The sequence below is a fragment of the Kogia breviceps genome, chromosome 10 (genome assembly GCF_026419965.1).
Source record: "Kogia breviceps isolate mKogBre1 chromosome 10, mKogBre1 haplotype 1, whole genome shotgun sequence".
NCBI lineage: Eukaryota > Metazoa > Chordata > Mammalia > Artiodactyla > Physeteridae > Kogia > Kogia breviceps.
The window spans coordinates 27,035,009-27,060,995 of record NC_081319.1 but is presented as its reverse complement, the minus strand read 5'-3'; the positions used below and the strand labels follow the sequence as shown (position 1 = coordinate 27,060,995).

The 25,987-nt window shown below is 39.9% G+C and overlaps 1 protein-coding gene across 4 annotated transcripts in view; it reads right to left on the bottom strand.

Annotated features, from left to right (window-relative positions):
• Positions 1 to 25,987, bottom strand: part of CADPS (calcium dependent secretion activator) — a 795,170-nt gene that overhangs the window by 525,448 nt on the left and 243,735 nt on the right. The gene's annotated exons all lie outside the window — the stretch shown is intronic.

The following is a 25,987-nucleotide window of genomic DNA, read 5'->3' as shown; positions in this document are numbered from 1 at the left end:
CAAAGTAGTTAAGATGTGGGTGTGCTTTCCCTATATCCTCTTTTACCTGCTGCTGGCTGAGCGAAGAGGACCCTGAGGGCCTAGAGGAGGGTGGAACCACACGATGAAATGACCAAGTAGAAGGTTCATGAATATAATTTTAGGGTTGTCTTGTAAAGCCTCTAACCCACCCTAGTATGGGTATAATAAGTGGATGGTGGATAGACAGATGATAGAGCAAAGTGAACTTGGATTCCAATGTGGGGACTCCAATGCCACTTTCACAGGAATGTGTTTTTCTACCTGGAGGTGAAATTCTAATTCCCTGGAGAATTCTTCCTAGAATCCCCATTGCTTCATTATCTTTTCTATCAGTGCTTTAAAAAGTTCTGGTTTTCAGAGTTTTCTCTCTCTCCCTAAATGACTTCATATCGTTTTCTACTGCATCCCAAAGCAGATGGGGTAAGGAGATTGAGTCATATTTTACAATCTGCCTTTTGGAACTCATCCAAAACCTTTGATTAGCCTGAACCTGTATTCTCACCTCTTGAGCATTCTTTTGTTCTAAGTCATAGCTTGCATTTTAGAAGTGAACATTTTTCCTCCATGCCCACAAATTTTGGTGCTAGGCAATAATAAAATATGTAATTTCATGACATTGAGCTTGTTAAATTATGTACTGATGAGGCTTCATATTTCTCCTTCTAATTAGAGGGTAAGATTTGAGTAATAGCAAGTAAATTGTTGCAACATGTCTAAATGTATTATTTTATTTTGAATGACACCCTGGTAATAAAAAGGACTAGTTTCACAACAAATCTCTTATGTCAAAAGTTCAAAATATTATATATTTTCAAAAGCGTTCTTACCTGTAAAACATCTTCTGGGAAGTATAATACCCTGCCTTGTAGGGAAAATAATTAGCAGGGGATACAGATGCTGTCTATCAAAGAATTATTAAACTATGTGAGATTATATAAAAGGGTTTTTTCATTGCATTTGCTAAATTGTACAAGGAGAATTTCATCAAATACATGTGAAACCAAAACGGATGCCGGCCAGATTTATGCATCAAAATGGGGGCAGGAATACTTAGGATCATGACACAGGTTGTGAATGATATCTTTGATCGAGTTAACTCAGACATTTGCCCTTAAGCCCCATCAAAATGAAGATACCATGCATAAACCAATTTTTGTATACTTTCAGTTTAGATCAGAGACTCAGAAGAAGGACTAGATGACCTCTCAAGATCCCTACAATTACGACTACTGTATGAGTTACCTTTTTTATCCATGAAGAGGGCAGAGATGGTCAGCACCCTTTATTTTGTCAATTAAAATTGGGTCTATTTAAGAGTTATATCAAAGGAGTCACTAATACATGGTCAGCCACAGTATCAAAATATGTAAGATTTGAAAGAGATCTTAGGCAGTCACCTAGTCCAATGCCTTTGTTTTATTGATGAGGACATTGAAGTCCAGAGAAATAAAGTGATTTGCTCAAGTTCGTCTATCAAGTTATTGTTCAATATAACTGAGAAATCTAGGAGTGAAAAGCCTACTGAGTACAATGACAGCTGGATCCAGGGGCTCAAACGTCATCAGCAATCTGTCTCCATCCATCACTTGGCTCTGCTTTTTTCTGCGTTGCTTTCTTCTCGTGCAATGATAAGATAATTCTAGTCTTAGTTCCTTCCAACTCAGTGGCTCCAGCCAAAAGAGAGCTTCTTTATGCTACTGGTTCAAATAAAAGTCATTAGCCCAGTTTGTGTCATGGCCTAGTTCTGAACCAACCACTGGCCAGGGGCATTGTACATTCTGATTTTCTTGGTTTGGGTCAAGGAGCCCATCAATAAGGCAGGGAGTCAGGTCAGTGTCACCTAAACCATATGGGACTGTGACTGGGGGGCAGTAGTTCTCAAAGGAGATTCCAGGCAAAGTTGCCAGAAGAAGAGGAAATGATGCTGACCGGAAAAAAAGCAAAAAATGTCTACTACGCACAGGGATGCTTCATGAATCCCCTTATCAGGTTAATAAACAACTTCATTATTTCTTTCATGGAATATCATGAAGAAGTGATTTTATTTTTACTTTTTAATTTAGATCTGTACTATATAATAAAATTTTAAATGATCATCATTAGCAATCACTTTATATGTGAAAAGAAATGCAACTTATCTCCTTTAAGAGGACAGACACTAGTTAATCTACTTTGAATTAATTCTGGAACAAAAATGCATTTTAAAAGAACATCATATCTTATTTAGTTTGAGGATTGAATGGTTATTAAAATAGAGATCGGGATTTAACAGGTGTTACAGCATCAAAAATAGATTTTTAAAAATGGCTTCATGACTCCATTGCTTGGAAGCCTTGGATTTTTCACTTTAAAATTAACTGGTTTATTTTTAATGCTTTTCTGTTTTGTTTCCAAATGGCAAGTTAGTAAAAAACTTCAGGGCTTCTATCTGCAACATTTTTCTGCAAACAAACCATCATATGGGTAGTCATTATTATCTCCAGTAAACCAAAAGCCAAACGGACTCTAATCACCACTGAAGGTTTTTATTGAGCAAGGCATGTTAAGGCAATACAGTCATCCTGATGTGTGGTTTAAAAATTCTGATCAGATGAGTCAAGGTATGAATCTAGAAGGTACCAAAAATTGGGGAAGATTGTAGATTTGTTATCATTTGCATGATCATTAATGTCTTGCTTTTCTCCTGCTTCCTATCTTTATTCCATCTAGTAAGAGTATAAATTAAGCAAAATATGTCAATAATAATAAAAAACCAAACAAAGCTATGTAACTGTAAAGCCCCTAAGTTGGTCAACAGCATTTAGCTGAGTGAAAAGTGACCACATAAACTTAAAAGTGCTAAGGATAAGAGCTGGAAGTCCTCAGTGTCTTGTTTTGTTTTGTTTCTTTAATAGAAAAAAACGTCACCTCATTATTTGATAATATAAGTATACTCCAATAAAGATGTTAAAAAAAATCAAAATGAATGCAGATACCCCAACATCTCTAACAATGTAAACCCTCAGAAAACCTCCAGTGACTCCTGGGGGTTTGCAAAATGCAGGTTAGCAAATATTGGCCCGCTCCTCGCTCTTTTCCATGTCACTATTCATTCCATGAAGACTGTTCCTTTCTAAGGATGGCTGCCCTCTCGCCTAAGGTGCTAACCAGTTGAGAACCTCAACTGGTACTATTGGTGTCTTCGTTTCTCTGCTTTGTTATTGTGAGGAAAAGTCCCGAGTCTTTGCCTCTCATGGGTCGCCATGTCATGGGCGCTCATAAGGCATTATGGGTGGAATGTGGCATTTGGAACCAGGCAGAACTGGGAAATGCCAGCCCTTTCTTTTGACATTGGTCCAGCTTTTCACCTGATCTAAGACAGTCTCTTCACCTCTGATGGAGCCATGAGCTTCACTCATGAGCCATGAGCTACATGGCTCAAGATTGGGACTGTCTAGATCCAGAACCCCGTCTCCATCACATGCCAGCTGTCAATCTCTCTAAGGCTCCAGTTTCCTCATGTGAAGTGGGATAATAGTAGTCCACATCCCTTGGGGCTGTTGCAAATATTATATAATCAGTTGTGTGTGCAAGACAGAACCATTTCCTCTCAAATCTTCTCTTCATCCTTTTCTACCCCATTCTGTGCCTGGTAGACTGACCATATGGACTACATCAGTGGGCTCCCACACCTTGTGGATTCTGCTTGACTGGTGGGAGAACAGCAGGAGACCTGAGAGCAAGAGGAGCATGAGGTCAGAACACTGATTTCTCCAGGTCCCTCCCTTCTAGGTTGCCCCTCAGAAAGACCACAGCTCCCCTTAGTTGACTGTCTTCATAGAGTTCTCTCCATGTTCTCGTGACACTTCCTTCCGCCGGTTGCTTCAGGCTTATCTTCCTCTTTGTAAATAACATCTTTATTAATGTCTCTTCAAATTGGAATGTGCCTTCTTGTTCCTGTACACACACCATGTGTTTCCTAGCATGAAAAATGCTTAGCCTGGCCCATCAAGCACTTGCATATTTGTTGGGAGGATTAAATGAAACTATGTGCATAGAATGATTGGTACAACATAGGGGTCAATTCATGGTAGTGATAATGTATTATTAATACTATAACAGGTATTATTTTAAGTACTCATTATAACAAAGCACTAGACTAGCACTTTATATTCATGATTTCATGATGTTCTCCCAACCCCCAAATCTACAAGTAGTTACTATTTCCCCCAATTCATGAACAAGAAAAGAGAGACTCAGAGAATTTAAGTAACTGGGCCCAGAACACACATCAGGTTTGTTCTGACTCCAAAGCTCGTTCTCCTAATGGCTTCACTGCCATCGTAGGAGTTTCTATTTCTGTTTCCTGATAGAGACTTTTGCTTTCAAATATCAAATTATAATAATTATTTTTTAAAGAAGATGTTGGGGATAGGAGTTTATTTATTTATTTTTGGCTGTGTTGGGTCTTCGTTTCTGTGCAAGGGCTTTCTCTAGTTGTGGCAAGCGGGGGCCGCTCTTCATCGCGGTGCGCGGGCCTCTCACTGTCGCGGCCTCTCTTGTTGTGGAGCACAGGCTCCAGACACACAGGCTCAGTAGTTGTGGCTCACGGGCCTAGTTGCTCCGCGGCATGTGGGATCCTCCCAGACCAGGGCTCGAACCCATGTCCCCTGCATTAGCAGGCAGATTCTCAACCACTGCACCACCAGGGAAGCCCTCAAATTATTTTAATAAAGAATTCAGGTTGGAATAGTATTTAACTTACAGGTAATTTTGGAGAGACTTGACTAATTTCCAGAGTAGAATATTCCTATCTGTTAACATGGTAGCAATTTTTTTAGCTTTATTCCCCAGTATCATAAAAATGTTATAAATGAAGACTTTTAAAATCAATTTTCTAAATCTTTGATGCAGATGTATAGAGTTATTTTTTGTATTGATTTTATATCCAATTACCTTTCTTAAACTGTCCTCTCATTCATACTAATAATTTGAAGATAATTTTGAGCTTTTTGAGTTTTATTATTTGTCAATGACAGTTCCATTTCTTCCTTTCTAAACCTTATAATTTTTTCTTTTTCTTGTCTTACTCCAAATTCCTGCAATCTCCAGGATAATAGAAGAAGTTAGAGTGGATATGAGGGGGCTTTCCTTGATTTTAAGAGGAGTGCATCACCATTAAGTGTGGGGCTTGCTCTAGGCTTTTAGTAGGTAACCTTTTCCAGGTTAAAGATATTCCTTCTATTTCAAATCTCCACATTCTATTATTGTCCTCTGATGGAACTCTTTCTTTGTTTACCAGTCCTGTTATAGATACCTAAAAATGTCTTGTTTTAAAGTGTTTAGAACAGCAGAACTAGATTTGGGTCCTCAGGCAAACACATAGATACTCTCAGTGTTTAACTTTTTTTTTTAATTAATAAATTTATTTTATATATTTATCTTTGGCTGCCTTGGGTCTCCGTTGCTGAGTGCGGGCTTTCTCTAGTTGCGGGGAGCGGGGTCTACTCTTCGACGCCAGTGCGCGGACTTCTTATTGCGGTGGCTTCTCTTGTTGCAGAGCACAGGATCTAGGCGCATGGGCTTCCGTAATTGTGGCACACGGGCTCAGTGGTTGTGGTGCACGGGCTTAGTTGCTCTGCAGCATGTGTGATCTTCCCAGACCAGGGATCGAACCAGAGTCCCCTGCATTGGCAGGCAGATTCTTAACCACTGTGCCACCAGGGAAGCCCAGTGTCTAACTTTTGAAAGATGCAAAAATCAAGGGTATTATTTATATGTCAAGAAATTCCCCCCACACTCCCAACCCTCCCCCACCCAAAGGCAGCATGATTCAACACAAAAAAGCTCTAGACTTCGAGTAAGGAGGTCAATATTCTCAACCTAACTAACTGATGCCGGCTTTTGTCAAAGGTCTCTTTGCAGGTCACCTATTTTCACTGCTATTGCACCACCACTTGGGGATTTGCTTGAATGATTTAGAAAAGCTGAGTTTTATGGTAACAGGGACTCCACTTCTGGTTTTTTTGAGACAGTATTGCATGGACAGTCCAGAAACCACAGTTGTCAAGCCCCTCTTCTCTCTCTTAGCATATGAAGGTAAACTAAAGCTTTAACTGGAGCAAGGAGAAAGAGGTTATTCAGAAGGAAAAGAGCTTTACTCAGTCTGAGAGCAAACACACTTCTTAATATCTCAGACTTTCCACCTGAGTGAGAGAAAATTGCACAGGTGCTGTTCAGCGTGCTGGGATCAATCCACTGTGAGCCAGAGAGACATTTCCTTAGGTTGTCTTGGGAGAGAAGGCAGTAGCTGGAGGGAAAACAATGCCTCTTGATGTTAGCTGAGGTGTGATGTTTAAAAAGACAGACTCAGCCCTTTCCTGAGGAGAAGAGGCCCTAGATGTGCAAAAATGAGGTCTGAAGGACAGGATTTAACACTTGTGCTCCCAGGGGAGGTTAAGAGTGAATAACAGGGGCTTCTTTTCCTGCTTTGTCAGTGGCTGCTGACACTACTGACAGCAGTCATGTTTTGTCTCTTAGTATATAATAGTAGGCCTATTACTCCACAGAAAGCAGAGGAGCTGATTAAATCCACCCAGCAGTTCAGAGTGGAGGATTTCATTTCCTCCTCAGAGACATTTTATGGGTGAACACAGCTCCGTTTTATTTATATGTAATTTTTGCACTCAAAAGCCTTTCTTTTACTCCTACTTGAAAAGTATCTGTCCATCCATGCATCCATCCATTCACCATTGAGTCAGCATGTATAATAATAATAATTATTATTATTATTACTAAAAGCTAATGTTAGTTGAACTCTTACAAAATTTCACTAATTTTACAGGTACTTTCTCACCTGTTCTTCACACCACCTATGAGGTACTTACTGCTATTATTCCATTATACAGATAAGGAAAGTGAGGTGAAGTAGATTTGCTCAGTCTCAGAGTTAGTAGTTGAAGGAGTCAGGACACAAACCCTAGTCTTTTGGATCCAAGAGCCTTTTCCAGTGGCAACTGAAGTCAAATCCTACCGGTTCATAAGAGCCAACTGTTAAATATTCAGGAATGTTGAGCACCTGTTGCTAAATGCAGCCATTATGAAAAATTAAATTACACAAACTTTTGACTAAATAAATTACAATAAAACAAAGGTAATAAAAACTCCAACTCATCACTTCCTAATTATTTTAGTACATTCTACTTTATCCCTGCTCTTAAAGTCATTTTTGTATATTAAATTTCTACGGTGGAAATACTGTGTAATGGTGTGTTACGGCATATCTTTTTGCAACTCTGCATTCGATGACATCACGTAGGTAGATTGAAATTGGCGATGGTTGGCTATTTACACCATGGAAATAAGCAAAAGCTACAAATCAGGGGGACTTTTTTCTCCTAGGGAACCAGTTGTTAAACACCAGTGCACCAAGTGGCCCTTTCTCTTTAGAACTGTGACATATACCTCCATATAATGCCATGATATTATGTACTAGGCATCATGCTAGATGCAAAGGATACAAAGTTGAATCAGTCACAGTAGAGGGAAGGAAGAGAAAATCTCATCCTCCACAATTAAAAGATTATGGAGGCTGCTTAATTCCAGTTTGAAATGTCAGGTCAAATAAATTGTCCAGGTACAGTTTTATGTATGGTGAAATAAGGCCTAAGGTAGCCAGGAAAAATATAATCTAGGCTTAAACTTAAGTTTTCTCGGTCTCTCTTCACTTTTATTGTAGAGAACACAAAAGGAATCAACTATACTGTGAGGTGGACCCATTTCAGGTACATTGTACCCTGAATGTGAATGCGTCCCATCTTGTATCTTTGAAATATATGGCTTTTTGACCAAGAGAAATACCATTCCTTATCTTGAACCCTTTTGTTTAAGAACCAACTAACTAATCATTAAACCAGATGGATGCTTTGTACAGTCAGGAAAATGAATCCTCTAAGGGACAGTTAAAGCCCATTGATATGGTAATTTCCCCACCGGATATCTTTCTAATAGAATGTCACACCAGCTTGGACAGTCTGGTCAGCCAGATTCATTCTCAGTGACCCTGTGGAAATGGAGGTACAGAAGGGTAGAAAGCAAGAGATGAGGTTAAGAGTAGGGCAATCAAGACACTTGAGTACAGCCCCAGCTCTGCCATATCCCAACAAGTCATTTCCCCTTTCTGTGCTTCAACTGTCCTGTTTATAAAACGGAGTTAGATTATCAACATTTTTTCAAGTATAGCCTTCATAAGCATCACCAGTTGAGCTAATTAATATTTGGGTTCTCAGATCCCACCTGCAGATCGTTAGGTCATTAGCTCTCGGTCACGCCCAACAATTTGCACTTTAAGCTAGCACCTGAGTTAATTCTCCTCCCAGTGGTCTGCTCTGTCACACATCCAGATCACTAGGCTAGGTGATCTCTATTCCTGCCTGAATCTGCTGCAGTGTTGAGGTTAAAAGCAATACATTTTCAATGTTAGTGAATAACTTTTTGATTGTAAATAGCAGTCTTAAATGTCACTTGAAATGTACACTTAAGGAAGAGACATTTTTGCCTTGTATTACCTACCGGTTTACTTCTTCTATTTGAGTCTCACCTGTCATTTCCCTAATTTGATAAAAGTCATCTGTATCCTTTCATCTTTTTTATTTCTGATAGGCTTTAGTGTGTATGTTTATGCTATCTGGCTTATGGAAAAATTTAACTGCTAGTTTTAGGGGCTAAGAAGCATTCCTATAATGGATTCCTGAAAGGGAGAAAAATATAAAGCTATCACCATGTGTTTGCTGGAAATGATTCTGAAAGCAGCTGGAAAGTGACCAAAATCTGAATTATTGTACTATTGAATTCAAGTCAGTATTGTAGGAAACAGTGTGTGTATGTCAATCTCCAACTCCCAATTTTTCCGTTCCCCCTACCTTTCCTCTTTGGTAACCATAAATTTGTTTTCTGCGTCTGTGAGTCCAACAGCTTTCTTTTGGTCACTTGAAACCAAACTAATCCTAACTGATTCACTATACAGCTGGCCCAAATGTAAATTGGGTATGTAAATTCTCTTAAGCTACATGGCTTTAGTTTTAGGTTTTTTTTTTTTTAATGTATGCAACAGGAAGGTATAAATTTTAAAAAAGTTTTAATTCTCTCAAGCAGTAATACAGTTATTAGAATATATAAGCATATGTAAAAAAAGAAAGGAAGAAACTGGTAATAGTGTTTTCCTTGAAGAATGGAGAATTAGAGTTAGGAGGGAGACAGTTTTCACTGTAGATCCTTTTGTACTATTTGTGTTTTTTACTTTTATTATGTATACATTTTACCTATTGAAAATCCGAATTACATGATTCTACAAAGTTAGTTTCTTTGACAAGCAATAGCATGTTTTTTATTTATATACCAAGTACATCTTTTCAATTTTCTACTTGGTAGCATTATGACACAGTGAATAAATGCTAAAGTGTATTTTTCCATTTGTTAAGATTCATTTTTCCCCAAAATATGCTATAACAATAACAATGACACAAACATTTAAATTAATCTTCAGATGCATCAAAATATACCATATGCTTTATTCATGCTTTCTGAATTTTGTAGACAATGTGTCTCCTCCCTCATTTCCAGAGTATTCATTTATCAAGATGCCATCTGTTCCATTCCTCTAATCCTCAGCTCACCCATTTTGAAGATGAGACATCTCAAAGTAAAGGTGACATTCCAATTCTGGACTTAGGGGTGGCTTTTGAAATTTTATTTCATTGCTTCTTCTAGCCTCAGGGATGGGTTATGCCATTTCATTTGATTTCCCACTGTCCCTACCTCATCTTATTATTTGGTTTTTGGCAAACAGAGCTTATTGAAATGACTGAAGAGAAACTTCTGCTCAGATGAACAGAAAAACAATATCTAGAAATGAGATCTACAAAGATGAATATTAATTGGGTATATTTTGATCCTCCTGTATTTTATTTTCTTTATCTTCATGGAATTACCTACCAGGGTCAGAACCAGGTGGTCTTGAGAGGTTGTTCCTTGGCCCAGCTATTAATTTTCTGCCCCCTTCTCCTTCAGGTGCTGATTACAATATCATTCGTACTTTCGATCTGAACAGTAGAATGGTAAAGACCCTTTTAGGATTCAAGGATCTAGGGGGTACTTTCCTGGTGGTCCAGTGGCTAAGACTCCGTGCTCCCAATGCAGGGGGCCTGGGTTCGACCCCTGATCTGGGAACTAGATCCCACATGCATGCCACAACGAAGATCCCGCATGCCCCAACTAAGACCTGACGCAGCCGAATAAATAAATAAATAAATATTTAAAAAACAAAACAAAACAAAAAGGATCTAGGGGTACTTTGGCAGTCGAGACCCAGTGTTGTAACTTTACTCCCAAGGTGGTATAAAATCAACTAAATAGCACTAAGGATAAGAAGACTATAATTAATAACAGCTAATATTATTTAGTAGCCCATGTCAGGTATTTTACTAAATGTTTAATACTCATTTAATTCTCTCAATATCACTTTTAAGCAAGTACAATTATTATTCCCATTGTACAGATAATAAAAAGGAGGCACGCTAGCCCCAGTTGTATAAGTTGTCCAAACTGTCCAAGGTCCCACATGTAAAAAATGGTAGCCCAGGTATTTGAACTCTGGTAGCCTGATCCCAGAACCTGTGACCCTCAATGGGCTCAGGCTCGTAGAGAGACCGATCACAGCTCAAACCAACAGATAAGGGTGAAAGCGGGCTCAAGCACAGGCACAAGGATAGGTTAGAGGAGGGCATGATTAATTTTATCTGGAGGGACCAGAGAGGCTTCCTAGAGTTCGTGATGTAATAAGTAGGTTTTGAAAGGTGAATGCGTGTTCGTGTATCAGGCAACCACAAACTGCATGTGCCAAAAGCAAAGACGCAATGTTACTCACTAATCTCTAAAATTTAACTTCAAACTATCATAGCATATATGTGCAAAACAAAGGATAAGATGCTAGAAGTGAAAATAAATTTCAGCATTGAAACAACTTATAGCTGCCTTCCTAAAAGAATTAACCCTCTTCAGTCCTTAGGGAGGTACTTAGATATTAGAAGATGCATAACAATGCTTTGCCAAATACACAACATCACAGAGAAATGCTAGTTCTTATTATGTAATTTTATATGGCACGTTGATTGCGTTATTGGCCTCAATTTTTTTAACCCTCTCTTGTAGCCTCAACTTTTGCCACTTGACTTTGCAATTCCTTTCACCAAAGAGGCAGAATCTACTTCCTCACCCTTGAACCTGGGCTGTCTTAGTTACTCGCTTTAGCCATGGGGATGTTAGCAGACAGGACACAACAGATGCTTAAAAAGGCACCTGAAAAAAAAAGGGGGGGGATATAAGACGTATTTTGAAAAAAAATGATGAGGGAATAAAAAGCACTTGGGCATTTTTGTTTGTGCTTGCTCTTCTCCCATCCGGAGACCATGCCTAGGATAGCCTGGAGGACAAAAATCATTTGGAGCAGAGCAGAGCCCCTGGCCCCTTTGTTTCAGCCAAGGCTACCCTGAAGCAGCCCACAGTCAGCTGACCTTAGACATGTGAATGAGATTGAGTCCAACTCAGATCAGCCAAGCCCAGCCTGATTGACAGTACTCTGCAGACTCAGGAGTTAAATCAATGCTTATTATTGCAAGCTGCTAAGTTTCTATCTGAATTTTCTCTGTCTATAGATAGTTTGAGGGTTACAGTAACTGACCTTGCAGTTACCCCAGGGGAAAACATGAAATATTCTACTACTCTCAGGGAAGTGATGTTGCTGTGTCAATTTCGCCTAGTTATGTAGCATCACCATGGCAAACTGAAAACTGATACAGTGTATAAGACCATTTCATAACAGCAGCAACATGGAAAACTCCTGGAAGTCAGAGCCTTCTATTTATTTTATGTTCCAAATAAAAGCGGAAGCAACAGGCACATGGTACATATGTTTTAGACAAAAAACCCAACAGCAATCTGGCTTCTTTGACAGTAGTAGAATATTTCATGTTTTTCCCTGGGGAACTGCAGGGTGAACTATGTAACCCATCACTTGTCAAGTAAAATCACGAACTATTGTTACACAGCAGGAATAGCCAGCAGCTAACTTAAATGCCTTTTGGAACCAACGGGTAGAAAGAGGTGGGTATGTTATAATTCAGGGTTTTTTTTCATTGTTCTTTAAGGAGTTTTAAACCAAAGTTATTTTTGAAAAAGCCTTTAAACTTCAGACAGGGAGGAACTGAAATTACAATATTAGGAACGTTCTTGAATGTTTTGTAGTCCAAGTTTTTCAGATGCCTTTGCGTATGGGAAGAGATGAGCCAACATTAATTTCAAGAACATATTATTTCACTTGTTCCTAATTGTAATTCTATACATGCTCAACATAGAAAATGGGGAAAATAAAAGAAAGCAAGTAAAAATGTTTCCATCATTAAAATACAGTCATTGTCAATCACTGGTATTTTAATCGTATTTATTTTAATAATGGTAGCACACTTTCTGGCTCAGTGCTGGGAATTTTACATTCATTTCTTCCTTTAACTGTCACAACTCAGTGAGTTGATATTACCTCCATTTTTTCAGGTAAGGAAATTGAGAATATAATGAGAGGAATGTGGCTGACATATTAGCCCCTCCCCCCACCGCTGATATACAAATTCAGCACTCCTGTTCAGGAGGCCCTGCAGTTATTTTTCCTTTATTTAACCTTTAATTATGGAAAAATCAAACATACATAAAAGTAGAGCAAAATGTCTCTATACACCCATCACCTAGCTTCAGCAATTATCAATACACGTCAGTCTTGTTTCATTAACTGCACCCACTTTTGGCTCATGTCTTTTGGCTCCAGATTTCCATTTGGACTTCTCTGTCTGTAGATCACTTGAGGTTAACTCACCCTGCAGATCCTCAAGGGCAAACCTGAAATAGTCCCATACTTTTAAAGAGGCAAGTTTGCTCTGTTAATTTTGCTGAAGAAAGAAAATGTGCCTGGTGCCTGTTATAGTGGGCTTGGCCCTGGTTACAGTGAAGCACAAGGTCCCAGGTAGCTAAACATATAGACCCTGTCCTGAGATGTACACACCTACCTACACAATAGGAAGGAACAGGATGCTACACAGTTTGCAAAGCACCGACCTAAGTTTTATCATAAGTGATGGAATGTCTCTCTTTGAGAAAATTGTTCTGCTTTGGGCATTGTTTCTCTGGCTTCCAGAGAAAGCCTTCGAACTGTCAAACTGGACCGTCCTCCCTTCAGTCCTTCCCACCTAAAGTCCAGGCCCTTCTTCACCAGTTGGCCTGGCATGCTTGGCTGTGCCACCATCATTGACCCTGAAATGTATAAGTGGTTAATATTCATGAGGGCTTCTACCAGTGAAGTCTACAGAGGCATATGGAAACCACAGCCTCTGTTCTAAGCCAGTTTGCACCAAAGCATCTGACTCTATTTACTCGCCATTTCCTGATGTTTTGACATTTCCTTAATGATTTGCCTCATGAATGAATGCCTCATGACACATTCGAGATTGGAAGTGACATCCCAGTGAGCCAAAGATTGGCTTCTCCTGTTGCCATGGGCCATCCCCTCTCATTTTTGCACAGAATAAATGTTGCACTCAAGGCAAAATAAAAGAGGTGGCCATACTTAATGTCTCCAATTTCTGTCCCTTATGCCTGGTCTCTGTAGATGAAAAAGGAAGGCAGAACGGCCACAGAGCTCTACAGCAATTACTTTGGTATGATAACATTCGTCGCTCCAGTATCGTGAAATAAGAATGAAGACATTATTATTATCATACTTTTTTTGTGATTTGAAAAGTAAAATATGTTCACTGTCAATACAATGCAAAAAGTGTAAACAGTATAAAATCTGAAAAGCAAATCTACCTCTCTCATCTCACTCCCAGCCCTATTTGCTTAATTCTCCTCCTTCAAAGTGATTGCTGTTCATTTGGTATGCATATTTCTAGGCATTTTTCAATGCTTTAATATATATATATATACACACACACACATAGTGTAAAGGAAACATATATGAACACATCCACTCACATATGTATGCGGTTCTTTTTGCATACTGTATTAAATCTAAGATGCTACTGATTATACAATCTGTCGTTATTGCATATAACACCATCAAGACTGTTGCCTGGCCAGTAGCAACTGTAAGACATCATCAGTTATAAGACATAATGATGTGAAAATGTGAAAAATGCACATTTTAAAATCAGTGAAATATGGCAATGTTTTGCATTTTATTTTTTCAATTAATAGTGAAGCACAGTTATATTCTCACGTCAGTGCAGATGGATCCACTTCTCTTTAAACTGTTGCATATTATATCATAGTTAACTCTCCCACAATTTTTTGAATATTTAATGTATATTTCCCACATAGTGCTAAACATTTAGATTGCTTCCAAACTTACTATTAAAAAATAACACTGGGGCTTCCCTGGTGGCGCAGTGGTTGAGAGTCCGCCTGCCGATGCAGGGGACACGGGTTCGTGCCCCGGTCCGGGAAGATCCCACATGCCGCGGAGCGGCTGGGCCCCGTGAGCCATGGCCTCTGAGCCTGCGCTTTCGGAGCCTGTGCTCCGCAACGGGAGAGGCCACAGCAGTGGGAGGCCCCGTGTACCAAAAAGAAAAAAAAAAAAAAAAATAACACTGGATGAATATATGTCAGCATAAACCTTTGCATACTTATATGAAAATTTTATAGAATATATTCCTAGTAGTATAACTGCTGTGTCAGAAGTTATAAGCCAGTAAAATGTTTACAGGTACTGAGAAAATAGAATCTGGTGATCTGAATGCCTGTTTTTCACTAGAGAACACTGGTTCTGAGGACCCAAGTGCCTCGCTCAGGCTCATGTGGTTGCTAAGAGACGGAAGAGTTTGCCAATTGTTTTTGCACTAGGACAGTACTCTCAAGCCCACACTCTCCCTCCTTTGTCTTTCCTACTATGGATTCATCTTTGACAGAACATAAAATGATAAGTAAGTTTAACGAGCAGGCATTTCAGTCCTTGGAGAGAGGCATTCTTTTTTTTTTTCAAGGCTCTGAGAGTGACCTTTATGGGAACAGCTGTGCACTTTGTGGGCATTTAATGACCTGTGATGGCAAAGACACCTAAATTATTTGTACGTGCGTTTGAGCAATCAAATTCGGAGCCGATTGGTCCAGTTCAGTAAAAGCTGTTTCTGTTTTGTGGGAGGAAAGGAAAAGAAGGCTGGGGGGCTTCTTGGTTTTGTGGAATGGTGTGATGACTTGTGAGTTGCACTGAATTAGACCGTCCAGATTTGGTGAACTGTTCCAATTCTGTAGTCCTTAAAACGGATCCTCCTCAGCTTTTCACATTCCTCTCTGCACTCATTAGGAAGAATAAACAGTGTGGACCTGGTCACATCAAACCAAGCAAATTTCTGCTGTAATTACACTCAGGCAATGTTGAATGGAAATAAAAGTTTATCTGAAAACTCATATAATTATTCTGGTTGACAGTCAACACTATGCAAGTCTCTTAAAGTGGTGCTTCTCAAATGTTACTGAGCATATGAATCCCTGGGGCTCTTATTAATTTTAGAATTTAGATTGTAATTTAGCAGGTCTGGGCTGGGGCTCACACTGAATTTCTGCCCCAGGTGACGCCTATGCTGCTGGTCCACAGACACTACTTTTGAGGAACAAGATCCTGGATGAGCAGTCAGCAATCTATAGCCAGTGGGCCCAATCCAGCCCTCTACCAGTTTTGTAAATAAAGTTTTATTGAAGCACAGCCATGCCCATTTGCTTATGTGTTGTCTATGGCTGTTTTCCCACTGTAATGGCAGAGCCAAGCAGCTATAACAGAGACCTTATGGCCTGAAAAGCCTGAAATATTTGCTGTCTGGCCTTTTACAGAAAAACTTTGCTGCCACCACCCTATATGATTCCTTTGATACTGAATACTTGGTCGTCAGGAAATTATTAAATTATCTGTTTAATGAGGCACTAAACAATGTGCTAAAAGGATACAGCCATGAACAAGATACAGTCCCTATTTCCATGTAGCTTATATTTATTTTCTTTCTCAATATGTGAGCAAGTGACTACGTTCTCTAAGGCTCAGTTTTCTCATCTATAAAATGGGAATAAAAATGCCTAACGCTTAGGGTTGACGTAAGGAGAGTGATAGGTACATTGTAAATACTCAGAAAAGGTTAACTATTATCGTATTATTTTTATTATTTTTCTTACTCTCCAGATTTCTGGACAATGAACATCCTCCTTACTGTGTGTGTGTGTGTGTGTGTGTGTGTGTGTGTGTGTGTGTGTGTGTGTGTTTCCTTCCTGGCTATTCAGAAAGAACTGGCCCTGAAAGTGACTTTTTCTTAAACTTTCAAAGAAAGGTTTATCATTTCCATCATAGCTTCTGACATTGAAACCTCTCTTTGATTCTGAGACCAAAGCAGGAACAGTGTTCTTGGTTCCCAGAAGGAGCCTTTCTCTGTTTCTCTAGTTGCTGATTTAGCCATCAATGAGGTACTAATGGTGGCATGGCCCCTGCTGGGAAAGGGTGGAGGAAACAGGAGGAGGGCTGTGCTCTCTCAGCAAGAAGGACAGCCTTTGATGGGATTAGCTAACAACCCCCTGTGGGAGCCACAGACAGCTAAGAGCTAAGCTGAAATATTAATTTGTTATTTATTTGATTTCAAAGAAAGCCCGGATGAACATTGAAAATCTGCATGCATGTTTATGTTATGTTGTGTGTCAACTGAGTATTTAATAGATTATAATTCTTCATGGTCGGGAATGACACATGCCTTAATTTTGTTTCCTAAGACACATTTATCGAAGCAAAGATTCGAGTGTCAGTAGTTTATTAGGGGGTGAGGAAATCAGTAGAGCAGCGAGGAAACAGAAGGCAGTGACATCTTGTAGTGTTGCCATGACGTAGGTAGCATCTAGCTACCACTAGAAAGCTCGTGGAGTTGAATCCTGCTGTGGAACTCTGAGGAATGGTGTAGAGAATGTGCTTCAGAAAGATCCCACTGAGAGCTGTGGGTACTGGTGACTTTATATACCAACTACCATCACTCAGTCATTGGTCCAGGGCTCCTGTAGGGGTGTCTGTTAATTTTAGGTATTTCTGACTAAAGAGAGGCCACTACTGTCCACTGGAACCAGGCAGCGGGACTGAGGTGGTGACGCCCAAGTGGTAGACACGAGGCACTGAGAGCCTCTGGATGGCTTAGCTGTTCCTCCTTCCCATTCCTGCAGTGCGCACAAACTAGGTGCTTATTAACCGTTAACTCTTGTATTCTGGATGAATCTAGACAAAAAAAACAAACTGGGGGCTGGGGGAGGGGAAGAACAGGGTTAAAACTGCTTAAGTGAATTTAATCACTTGTGGGAAAGTGAATGACAGAGAATGCTTCATTCTATAAAGGACGAGGGATGTGCCCCCTACCCCAAAGGAAATGAGCATCCTTGTCTCCGTAGACAAAGGGATGCCGGGAAGAATCAGAACAGGTCTTGCTAAGTTTCCCCCAGGTTACTCCACTTACTTCTTACTCTCTGACCTATCATATTTCTCCACAGTGGTCCACTCTTCATGAAACCTAGCAAAAAGATCTCAGGTTGAACTGTTTCTTCAGGTCTTCATTTCATTTTGAAGGCTCCCATGTCCATGTAAAACTTACGTAAAATAAATGTGTCTGCATTTCTCCCATCAATCTGTCTTTGTCAGTTTAATTTTCCAACCCACCTAGGAACTCTCAGAAGGTTGTGGAAAGCTTTTTCCTCCCCTCCAATGTTCTAGGTGTAAGAAAGAGAAGCTAACAAGCTAATGAAACAAATAAATTGAAATTCTAATGCCTCACACTCCTCCAAGTCAATCATATTTCTCCCCCCACCCCCAGGGAAAATGCCATCCCTGGAGTTTTGTTAGACATTAAAGATGACCGTCAACACATGATACCAAAAAATGATACAAAAGCAATCAGGGACCGAGTCAGGGACAAGAAATTTAAAGGAGTTTCAAGCATCGGGTTCTCAGGAAGTAGTTGTTGAGACAGAAGTCATCATGCAGGAGGTTTATCTAAGGAGCATCCTTGTGATCAACACTTGTGGAAGGGAGAGGAATAAAGCAGGATTAAGCAGATAGAGAAACTGAGCTGCAAAGTAGGCCCTGCAACAGTTTCCACACAACGTCCCAGGAGCTCCAGGGCCAGAAAGGCCCTACTGAGGTGTCTCAAGTAGGGCTAAGGTGGCCAGGTTGTTATACTGGGGGCCATCTCTTTTTAGGTTGGCCTTTGGATATGGGCTACCCCAGAAAAAGGAGGTGACCCCTAGAGCCAAGGCCATCTTTGAAGGGACTGACAGCTGAAGGCTGTGTGCTGACACCCCTCCTGGCAGCTGGGGTAATGAGTCCTTCACTGAAGCGAGAGCTGGGGGGTGCAGCAGTGGCCCTCATGTTGAACACTTCCAGGTTATCTCCTTCCCCCACCGCAGGCTTTTAAGATTCTCTACCTTGGGGCTTCCCTGGTGGCGCAGTGGTTGAGAGTCCGCCTGCCGATGCAGGGGACACGGGTTCGTGCCCCGGTCCGGGAAGATCCCACGTGCCGCGGAGCGGCTGGGCCCGTGAGCCATGGCCGCTGAGCCTGCACGTCCGGAGCCTGTGCTCCGCAACGGGAGAGGCCCGCGTACCGCCAAAAAAAAAAAGATTGTCTACCTTGAACCACCAGGGTCGCATGATTTAAATTTGGATGTGATTCTCATGCCCCACAGCCCTTTAGTTCAAATAGGTACCTAAAATCTGCCACGCTTGCCATCCAAGTCCTGATATTCAGATTTCTACAGTCTTAGTTACACCCTCTTGGGCTGTCATGAAGTGTCTGAGTGGATGTTCTGTGTTGAGACACTGCATCCTCTATAATCCAGATCATAAACACTCACTTCAGTTTTCATTTTCCAGGAATCTGGAGTAGCTGGGAGATTGTGTTAATAACTATTTTGGGTTCTATGGAGTTAGGTACATAGTCTCATATCACTGGTTGTACCAGTTGGAAAGAGTTTCCTCCTCTTCCATGTTTCGGAAGCATTTGTGATGAATTGTTATTGGTTCTTTTTTAAATTTTTAGAAGAATCCAGCACTAAAGCCATCTTGGCCTGGGCTTCTATTTTGAGGAAGTTTTACAGTTACTAACTCAATCTCTTGTTATGTGTCTATTCAAATTTCCATTTCCTTTTGAGTGAGTCTTTTCCAGTAGTTTGTATCTTTCTAGGAACTTGTCCATTTCACTTAGGTTATCTGATTTGTTGGCAGATAGATAGTTTTTTTTAAATACTATTTCTTTACAATTTTTTATTTCTATAAAGATGTCTCCTCTTGCATTTCTGATTTTCATAATTTGAATTATTTTTCTTGGTCAATTCCCAGGGTTTATATTAGAAAGAGCAGGATCTTTGGTGCTAAACTTATCTAAGTCCAAATTCTTTTTTTTTTTTTTACTATGTAATCACCCCCTCAAATCTGTTTTTAATCTATAAAATGGAGATAATTCAATCTATTCATTCTTTTAACAAATACATAAGGAACACCTGTAATGTGCCAGGCACTGTTTATGGCTGTGGGGTGTAACAGTGAAAGAAACAAAATCCTTTCCCACATGGAGCTCACATTTTGCCTTTTTGTGATGTTTAAATATGATAATAGTATAGAGTTACTGGCATATGGTAAACGCCCAGTAAGTGATGGCTATTGTAACTGTATCTTTTCCTCTATCTTTTCCTCTTGTGTGCTGTTGGATGACAAGTCTGACTCTCTAGGGAAAGGCCTTGGATGGTTTGTGGTACTTTCTTGCAGCCTAGTCTTTCTCACACCTCATCATAATCAATTCTTCTCAAATACAAACATTGTAGCAGCAATTTCTTTTTATGTCTAACTTCTAATTATCTATAAACACATGCTATTATAAGACGGTTCTCCTCCTTTGATATACAATATCAAGCATTTAGGTAGTCAAAACCCTACTCCACTACCCTGCTTGCTGCATTGAAACCCAAGTAGCATAGAGCTGTGGTAGAATAATCTACAGACACGTTAATTTGCATGGTTTTCCCATACATTTTTCTTTTCCCTTCCCTCACTCAAGTAGGTGACAAGGCTTGCTCTCTTGCCTCTGGGAACACTAGCAGCAAAAAGGAAAGGAGAGGGACAGTTCCCTTTGGGGCTTTGGATCTCAAAAGTCTATGTCCACTTAATAGATGATACTAGATCTCTTTCTGGCAGGGAGAGAAGAGGGAGAGGAGACTCTATGGGAAACAGGAGTAGAAAGGAAGAAAATTTTTACTTTGGATTAAAAAACAGATTTTTTGAGACAGAGCTGTGTGCCTGTGTGTGTGTGTGTGTGTGTGTGTGTGTGTGTGCCCTAAGCAGTCGAGATTTGAGCTGTCCCTGGAAGCGGCCTTGGAAGATGTCCCGACTGCCAAGAGGAATGAGTGCTTGGGGTCGTTGGAGACCCCAGAAGCCCCAGCCTTCCCAAAGACCCTAGGTGTGGCCTTGAGGAAGTGCTGTCATCAGAAATGGGGGGATGGTGTGGGCTGCAGGCACCATGGACTCTCAGTGCTAACTAGGACAGGTTAAATTCATGATCAGACAAGCTTTCCTGAGGTTGTGATGCTACACAGCCTTTAGCATGTCCATCATGTCTAGGAAGGAAACTCTAATAGCTAATTCTCTACCAGTTAGCCAGGAGGTGTGGACTCTGAATTAGAAGCAAGTGGATTGAAGGATAAAGAAAAGAGGGATTTTGTTTTGTTTTGTTTGTTTTGCTTTGTGGTATCTTTCTCTCTCTCTCTCTCTCTCTCTCTCTCTCTCTCTCTCTCTCTCTCTCTCTCTCTCTCTCTCTCTTTGTGCAGCTAAGCTCGTGAACTGAAAATCATACTTTCTGTCTTCATTAGCCACAGGACAGGAACTAGTTAAAACTCAGGACCTCTGGCTCTATTTAGCTTATTTACTCCTCTTCTGAGAATCTACAGCTGGGAAGTGTGGGACATTCTCTAGCTGTTTGATTCTGTGCTCCAGGTCTTTCCTGAGTCAGTGGGCTTTGATAAATACAGACTGATCCAAAATGGGAAAGGGACGGAGAAACCTAGCACAAACCATGATTCATACACAACCCTGAACAAAAAACAGTAGCTGAGTGATTTCCCTGGAACTCACAGGAGATTGACAAGGCAATGAGGGGCATGTTTACTGTAACACATGGCCGGGGACATTCCAAACTCAAGAGCATTTCAAATCTACACAACACAGTCTGTGGGTTCATTGAGGGCAGGGACTGTCTTCTACTAGTTCCTCCCTGTGGCTTGCACAGTGACTGGCATAGAGCAGACACTTAATATATAGTAATTCAAACATCACAATATTGAGAGTCTACTATGTTCCTGAAATTGCCCTAGACATTGGGGAAAATATTACCTCATTTAATTATCAGTGCAACCCTGTGAGGTAAGTTGCTCAAAATCTCGATGTTAATAAGTGGAAAGGTTCCAGTTCTGGTCTGGAATCTTTTTTATTTTATATTGGAGTATAGTTGATTAACAATGTTGTGTTAGTTACAGGTATACAGCAAAGTGATTGTTATACCCATACAAGTATCCAGATATGTTTTAAAAAGAAAGAATGGATACTTTTTTTTTTTTACATTTTTGAGTCTCTTGGTAAACGGTAGTTGTCATAAATTAATCATTTGGGTTTTAATTTGCAATATTAGGGAATCAATAAGGGAGCATTTCCATTCTCCCCTTAATCATCCTTTCAATCATTCATCCATTCAGTGAAAAAATATATACTGAGTTTTACATGCCAGATCCTTGCCCCTCAAAATTACTTTGCAAATCAGCAGGAAATTTATAGAACTCAGTCGAGTAAGAAAAACGATAGTCAAGTTCTAAAAATAGCTGGTTGTCTCATGAGCTGCTTGTTGAGGCTGCCTGGGCTGGTGGAAAGGTTTTAAGAGTTGGAATTATAAGTCCGGGTTAAAATATTGGGTTAATCATATCCTAGATTACTAGCTAGTTTTTGTTGGGGGCAGGTTAGTTATTCTCTCTGAGTCTCAATATTCTCATCTGTATGATGGGAATAATATCCACATGTGATGAACTTGTGAGGTAATGTATGGTATAGCAATTTGTTAACAAAACCTAAACACATGTAACCTTCACTGTAATCGTTATTGTTGTCTATTAGAAGAGGTTTAAATATACACATCCACACATAGTAGATTGACTATGGGAAAAACTGGATTGGGGGGGCATATGGTCACTTTGGAATTTGATAGAAGTTGATAAACCTCAGAAATGTTTTTGCTACATCTGAAGAGATACAGAAAGAGACTAGGATAGGAAGGCCATGTACCATTGTGCATTTTGGGGCTGCACAAAATCATCTGGGAGACAGACCAGGTGGGCTAAAATACAAGCTATGCTTACGGCAGGGAGGGTGTATGTTGGCCCAAAGGAAGAGGTGCCTTTTTGCTTTTTGTAATTTTTCCACCAGAGTGGTCTCCTGTTTGCATTCACACACATCTGGGAGAATTTTTTTGTAATATGTTCAACATCTTCCCTAAAATCAAATCCTGTGACAAGGACTTGGAAACAAGTAGTTTATTTGGGAGGAGACACCAGAAAGCACAGTGAAAAAGAAAGAGTGATACAGGGAGGGGAAAAGTCAGTAGAGTTTACATTAGTAAGCTGCTTCACACTGTTGGCAACTAGAGCTCAATTCCTCTGAGGACCCTCTGAGGAAAATTTGCACAAATTGTCAATCAAAGAATGGGAGACTCGGGGACTCCTGAGTTTCACCCTCCACTGGTTGACAATTACACCTCAGACACAAATTACCCCACATTTGGGGGCCATTTCTCCTTCTGAGGCAGAAAAGTGGATAGACTTCCCCAGGCGTGTGTGCTTAAGGTGGGATATTGGCCATATGTATGGAACTGTCCATCACAGAGGTTCTGAAGTTGGATGGGCTTAGGGGATGTGTTGCAGGGCACAGCTGTAGGCTGGAAGTTTTTCTGCGAGTGCTCTGGCAGAAGTGGGTTTGAGGAAGGAGCATGCTAAACAGAGGTCCTCAGTGTTTTCACAAACCTGGCCAAGAGCTGATCTTGTTCAGCTCTCATTTTCATTCCATTTTCCTTCCCCTCAGTCTCCTTGTGCCCATGAATCACCCAGAGCCTGGAGTCAACTCCTTCCCCTCTTACCTTAAATAGCTGTTCGGGCAGCAAGGCATATGACTGGATACAGAGGACATTTAAAACGATAACTTGGCTATTCACAAATGAATGCAGACCAGCTGACTCATCAAGCTGCTTAAGTGCCACAGCAAAACATATCTACCAACGATCACAGCATCCAAGGGCTCTAAAGCATCTCTCTTTCTCTCTATTTCTCTTCATCCTTACTTTAACATATGTTATTGGGAGTGAAATTATTATCTAAATAATCATAATCATTTTAAATTAATTGAGATATTTATTCATTGAAAAATATTAAACATGTATTGAGTGCCAGCCCCATGCCAAGGTCTAGACAAGGCACTGAAAATACAGGAGTGAACAAGTTTCAAGATTTCTGCCTTCATGGAGTTTACATTCTAGTGGGGAATAAACACAGAATGAGAAGAATATACTGAAGGACACAAACAGGATGATGGGATACAGAGTTCCTGGGAGGGAGCTACTTTAGATTAGGTGGTCAGGGGAGGCCACTTCAGAGTTGTTAACTGACTTGAGACATGAATGACAAGAACAAACTTCTTAATTAAGCAGGGAAAAATAGAAACTAAAAGGCCCTAAGTAGGAAGGAGGGTCTAAAAGGAGGCAATGTGCTTTTAGGGATTTTAGAACAGTAGTTAATTGGGTGGGCTCTGGAGCCAGAATTTACCACTCTGTAATCCTGGGCGCATCATTTAACTTTCTTGGAGCCTTAGTTTCTTCATCTGTAAAATGGGATAATGAAACTACTACCTCATATAGATGTTGTAAAGGTTAAATAAAATATTGCATGTTAAGTGCTTATCACTATACCTGCACATGGTAGGAGCGCTACAGATTTCACTGAGTTGATCATAACTCTTTTTCCCTCCACAATTCAACTCAGACAATAAAGTGAAATGTGTTGTTTCACATGGCAGAACATTCTAAGATAAGTCAAAATTTTAGGTGTGGCTTGATCTAGAGATTTACAATGGACTCTGGTTCTTCTTCCCTTAATTTTCTTAGTTATACCCTCCAGGTGAATCTGAATTTTCATCTGACTGGCTTCCAACATGATGACAAGGCTGCCTGCATCAGCCACAGGTCTTATTCTATACATCCCTGCCTAAGTTCTAGGACTCACTCAAGCACTCCGTTCTATCTAGAGAAAGAAAGCGTATGCAAGAACATTTCTTGTTGAAGTTCTGAGAGTCAGTCTAATTGGATTGGCTTAGGTCACATGCCTTCTCTGAACCAATCACTGCAACTAGAAGGTGGAATGCACTGATTGGCTTAACTTAGGTCATGTATTCCTGGAGTTGGGAATGGAGTCAGATTTTTAAAGATCCTGTGTCTCTCCAGTGAAAACTGGGAGCTAATGGGAAAGCAGAAAAGGAAATGATGCTGGGGATACAGTAGTATGCCCAGGCATGTTATTTTTTATTATTATCATTCTAATTAGATAATAGAACATTGGGTTGGGGTAAATTAAGAGACGCATGTCATAACTGTGATCCTCTCATAGCTCTAAGACTTGCATATTCAATTAACCTGTAGAAATCAGTTTCCTCATCTTAAATTTATTGGCTCAACAAATTTCTTAGACTTCTGTTATGGGCAAGACATTGATAAAGTGAAAATAAGCAGAACCATCCCTGTCCTCATCAGGCTAATATTCTAGTCTAGTGGGATTTAAATATGAATTTTATAGCTTCATCAAGCAGATGTTCTTAACACCAAGGTGTAATAAAATATGGGGCAATCTGTTTATTTTGCCCTTGTGTCTTGATTCCTCTGTTTTACTTTGCATGAGGGCAGAAACTGAAATATAATATCAGAACTGTAAAAAGTTCATAAAATAGCTTTATTTTAAAATAGCTTTATTTTTTTCTTTTAAACTTCTCAATCCAAGAGAATTTGGATCCTGCCAGAAACTGTTCTGTCAAGATTTCATTAGAATCTGTTTTATTAACTACCAGTTTCTATAAGCATCTGTTATGCAAAATGTTAGGGCATAAAAGTAGAAATAATACAAGGAAATATAATTTATTTGTTGGGAATATAAAAAAGTACAGTAAAGATTTACCAAATCCCTTACGGCAAGTGCTTAATAAGGAATCATTCTAATTAACCAGCAAAAATCAGTACCAGAAAATAAAACATGTAATTCACAGCCTGAAACTCACTCTTTAATTTCCTAGTTTTCTCTCAGACCTAACTTCCCTAGTTGGAGATATTTGCTGGTTTTGTTTTACAGAAAGATTCTTTTATTCCTGTTGAAATTTAATGCTTCTTATAAGAGCTGAGAATGGTAGTTCATTTTGCCATTAGTTCTCAACACAGACATTGTTACTGTCAATAGAAAAGGGCCAACCAATCATGGTGATGATAATAATGAAATGTCTCCTTTAGCCACGGCTAAAAATTTTTTTAAAGATTTTTTTGATGTGGACAATTTTTAAAGTCTTATTGAATTTATTACAATACTGCTTCTGTTTTATGTTTTGGTTTTTTGGCCACAAGGTATGTGGGATCTTAGCTCCCCGACCAGGGATGGAACCCGCACCCCCTGCCTTGGAAGGCAAAGTCTTAACTGTTGGACCGCCAGGGAAGTCCCATAGCTACAATTTTGAGGGGAGATTGATGAATTTCTTCTCCTGACCAGTAGAAATGACAAACCACATCCAACTTATTTTCCCTTTGCTTTGTACCACTTC